Source organism: Sorex fumeus, unplaced genomic scaffold (assembly GCF_029834395.1).
Source record: "Sorex fumeus unplaced genomic scaffold, SorFum_2.1 ptg000122l, whole genome shotgun sequence".
NCBI classification, from domain to species: domain Eukaryota; kingdom Metazoa; phylum Chordata; class Mammalia; order Eulipotyphla; family Soricidae; genus Sorex; species Sorex fumeus.
This window is the reverse complement of record NW_026606179.1, coordinates 16,524,271-16,529,387: the sequence shown is the minus strand read 5'-3', so window position 1 is coordinate 16,529,387 and position 5,117 is coordinate 16,524,271.

The following is a 5,117-nucleotide window of genomic DNA, read 5'->3' as shown; positions in this document are numbered from 1 at the left end:
TATAGTACTGTACGTAGAGCCTTATTTGCCTTGCATGTGGCTAACCTGGGTTCCATCCCCGGCATCCCATATGGTTCCCTGAAAACAAACAAACAAAAAATTCGTAAATTGGGAATGGAGAGATATTATAGCATGTAGGGCACTTGCTTTGCATGCAGCTGACCCAGGTTTGATCCCAGCATTTCATTTGGTCTCCTGAGTATTACCAATAGCCATTCCTGAGTGTAGGACCCAGGAGTAAGCACTGAGTACTGGATGTGGTCCAAAATCTAAACCCAAACAAAAACAAAAATTCCCAGAGAGGGCTGGGACCTGCCTCAGGTGGTAGAGTGTATTCCATATATGTGCCAGGCCTTGAGTTTCTATTATACTGATACCATCTCCCATATTGTTACCCCCTAAGTTCTATAGAGCGACCCCCAGGCAAACAACCAAAAAATATAACCTATAACATATGTTATATATTTAAAATGTAACAACATGGGGCCAAAGCAAGTACAACGAGTAAGGCCTTTGCCTTGCACGTGGCCAACTGGAGTTCAGTCCACATCATCCCATATGGTCCCCCAAGAACCAGAAATGATTGCTGAGTGCAGAGCCAGGAGTAACCTGTAAGCATGGCTGGGTGTCACCCCCCCAAAAAAAAAGTCAAAACAGCAACACAAATATAACAACACGAAAATATTACCTAGGCCAGAAAGATACTACAGGAATTAAGGTGCTTGCCTTATATGCAGGTCACCCTGATTTGATCCCCAGAACCACATATTATCCCCACAAACACTGCCAGGAGTGATCTCTAAGCATTGCCAGGTGTAGCCCTAAAGCAAAAAATAGGGGGGATTACCTAACTCCCCTTCAATGCACACCTGTACTGGGATATTATAACCTTCTAATCCATCATGAACAATGAGTTTCCACAAAAAAGATGGAAAAAGGGGGATTCTTCATCTGCCAGATGGCTCAATGAGAGACCCACATTTGCCTTGCATGTGTGAGGCTCTTGGTTCCAGTTCCCATGACCACAAATAAAGGGGGAAAAAAGGAATGGCAGCTTCCTTGATGACAGAATTTCCTTGACTCCAGGGCTCAGGGCAGGACGGGGCACATGACAATAACTCTGTCCACTTATTGAGCATTCACTGTATACTTGGCCCTGGATTCCTCCCTTTGCTCCCCCCCAATTCATCTTTACCTCAATTTTACGCTGGTGCTCCGATGGCATCCCTGTTTTGGGAGGGGTCACACCTGGCAGTGCTCAGGGTTACTCCTGTCTTGGAACTCCGGAATTACTCCTGGCAGTGCTTGGGGGACCATATGGGGTGCCAGGGATCGAACCTGGGTAGGTCTCTTGTAAGGCAAACAACCTACCTGCTGTACTATCTCTCTGACTCCATGACACCCATTTTTCAGATGAACAAACTGAGATCTGAGAGATCCAGGCACCAAGGTCAGAGTTGAAAATCGTTACAGCTGGGACACCAAGCACTTGCCCATGATGCCTCCATCAATGCCCCATAGATATGCTGAGCCCTGGAAACCTTCCAAGAATCCCCCTACCCCGGTCTGACACATACAAAGGATAACAGGGTGTCTAGTAAGACAGTGAGAGCAAACACTCTTGATCAACTAACTCCCTGATCCACTCCCTAATAGCATCATGCCAGCAACAGCTCAGAGTTGAGAATTCATTGTCCTCGAGTCACTTTGGTAAACACTTTGTATATTAGCTCATTAGGTTTTTTTTTTAAAGACAGCCCAGTGCCAGAGGGATTCTGGAAAATGATCTTCCAAGGGGCAGACATTGAGGCACAGAGAGAGTAAGTGACTTGACCAAGGTCACACAGAGCTGGGTGGTAGTGCTGCAGGGTTTGACTGGGAGCAGCCCATGTGTACTCCTGCTCCCTGCAACATCACCCCCAAACCCATAGACAGTGTCATTTCAATGAATTGTGTAACTCAGTTCACTCCATTTTATGTAATTCTCTCAGGGGCAAGGTACAACTCCCTGTGTGCACCATTCCTTTGTGACAAGAGATACAGTCGCTGGGCTATGTGGACCCCAGATCCTACAGGGTCCCCTCCTTCCTGGGGTGTCCAGAAGAAACAGTGTACTCCCGCTGCAGGTCTCATAAATAGATTGCAGTCAGGGGATCCTATAGAAACAGCTGGGACTCCCCCCTTCTAGGCCACATAAAGACCTTCTCCCCAACGGACAGTCTAATTCTCCCTTATGCCAGAGAACTAACCATGCAGCAAAAAATGCTGCAGTATTTTGTTATTGGCTTTTTGGGTCACACACAGTGATGCTCAGGATTTACTCCTGTCTCTGCACTCAGAAATTACTCCTGGCAGTGCTCGGGGGACCATATGGGATGCCAGGGATTGAACCCAGGTCGTCCACATGCAAGGACCCTACCCAGTGTACTATCTCTCTGGCCCAGAAACAACGCAGTTTTAATCAGTGGAAATCTCCCAGCAACTGTAATCAGTGGAAATCTCCCACGGGCCACAGTGCAGGCTTTCAAGGGCCATGTGAACTTCTGCCCAGGAGGAGCCTCCCCAAGGATAGTTCAATCCCTTCCTTGATCTGTGAGCAAGTTGACAAAGACAGGGGTGCATCTCCATGCAGGGGCACTGTCTGTAGCTGTTGTGAATCCCTCTTGCCACAGGATGATTCCCCTGTCCAAGTCTCAGTTGGGCAGCAGGACTTAGAGAAGTGTAAACCCCACTGAGATGTAGCAGTCTACACAGTACTGCAGCATAGGCTGCTCTGTAACTTGCCCTCCACTCAGGACCCACTCAGCAGGGACATGTGAACTCTCAGGAGGCATGAAGACAGCCGCAATCTGCTCTCTGCAAGTGTAAGCAATGGTATATGCTTTCCCAGTGCAAATTCCTTGCAGAGAGTGACCTTTTCCCCCAATCTCAAGGCCAGTCTTCTGTGGGACTTTCCCAAGAGCCCTGTGAATCTCCCTCATACTCAGTGAACCCCACTGAGAAACTAATACTTTGCTCAGAGCCCTTGGTGAACCACCCATATGCCATTGCCACAGACTCTCATGAGTAATACAAATGTCACCTGTCCAATATCCACCCGTGGGCCGGGACCATTTTCTTCCTCACTTGTGTGATCCCTTGTGGATACTGGAAACTCATCAAACGCTGCAACAGTCTCCCCTCCATCCCGTATATTACTCCCCGCTATCCTCTATCCAGGGCAAATGCAACGCGAAGAGTGTGAATGCACCGGAGAGGTGCAGAGCTGACGTAAATCCCGCGTTTGGTCAGCAGACATTTACTACTGGCAGGGCATATACCCCTACTCTGCATTCGCTGAACTTGAAAGAAAATCAGGGTCCCACCGAGTGCAGCTCTGAGCGCAAAGCAGCTGTGAGCCCAAGAAGCGGTTGCGCGTCTCCATCTCGTGCACCCCATCCCATGCCAGGGCAGGGGGGGCGCTGTCGGAAAAGTGCTCCATCCTAAGGGTCAAAAAGGAGGTGACTTATCTCCTGGGTTCCCAAGGCCCCAGGTCGCGCGCGTGAACTACATTGCAGCGCGCGCCACCCCACAAGCGCGCGTTCTCTGTCCTCCCGGTGGCAACAGGGCTTTCCGCGGGGCCGCGCCAGACTTTCAGACACTGTTGATTGGTCCTAGTCCGGGCCACCCGACAGCCAATCAAGCTGGGGGAAGGTGACATCACTCGTTCTCCTCCCCTCCCCCCACCCCAAACTTCCCTACTCCCGGCTACCGGCAGCAACAACCACGTGGGGGAGGGGTAAGAGAGTAGAACTCGGTGAGGTCATTGCGCCGCCCTGGCCATTGCTGATTGGCTGCCAGGCTCGCGGGTGGCGGTTGGCTGCTCCTCGCACCTCCCCCTCGTGCAGCTACCGCCGCCACTGAGAGGAGCTACCGGGGACGCCAGAGCTGGGAATCGGGGTGAGTCGGGGCCCCGGGTCTCAGATGCTCCTCGTGTCCAGTGAGACTCACAAGGAACTGCCCTTTCCGACTTTTTCTCCTCTCCCGGATTCTTTGGTGCTCCAGGCACCCTGTTACATGGGAGTTGTAGTCTGTCTTGTGCTGTTAACTATGGGCGGGTGGCGCAAGAAGACTACCATTCCCAGCAGGCATTGCGACTAGCCGGTCAACAAATGCACAAGCCACGCCTTCTAAGCCTGCTCATTGGAGAGCCTGCAGCTTAGTCCCTCCTTCTTGCATTTCGTTGGTTACTGTCCCCCACAGAGGCTGGGTTCCGGCATGGGGTACAATGCGACTGGATACTGTATTAGTCATTTGGCACTAAGGCAATCTGCAATTGGTAGACTATGTTGTCCATCACTTGTTGTAAGGCAGGGCTCTAGGTAGATCAGGCGGTCGTAGGCTCAGGTTAGTGTCGGTCCCAGAGGGAGGCCGGTCTTGGACTTTGGCCCCTCCCACTTGCGCTGCCGCGTGTGCCCGATTGGTCTTGTAGAATGTCGCTCGTCTTTAAGGGGCGGAGCTCACCAGGCTTCGAATATCTATTGGTCTAGGACGGCGCCGGTCAGCGGGGTTGTGGCCGTTGATTGGCTGACTGCTCCAGCTGTTGCAGGTCCATTCACCATTTTGTGTGTTGGAGTAAAAAAAAAGGGAGAATCGAGAGGGAGAGCCGGAGGGGGGGCGGGGAGGGACCGGACCGGACCAAGCCGGGGCCACAGCCCCCCGCCCCGAAACCCCGCCGAGCCCGAGGTGAGGGGCGGGGCCAGGGCTGACACGGGCTGGGGGTATTTGGGGTGCTCGGGGGTCGAGAAGGGACAGGTGGCAGGAACGCTTGGGGGTACAGGGGTAAAGGTATGGGTGGGATGGTGGAAAGGGGAGACAGAGTGGAGGAAGTGGTGAAGAGGAAAGGGCAGCAGGAAAAGGGGTAACGGGGAGGGGTGGTGGCCAGGGAATGGGTAACAGGAATGGAGGGGTGACAGGATTAGATCAGGGTGACAGGGAGAAGGAGGGGACAGAGTTGGAGGAGGGGGACTTAGAGAGGTGATGGAAAGCGAAGGTGACAGGTCCGGAGATGACTGACAGGGGAGTAACTGGCAGGAAGAGGTGACAGATGAGGGTGACAAGGAGGGGTGAGTGAAGAG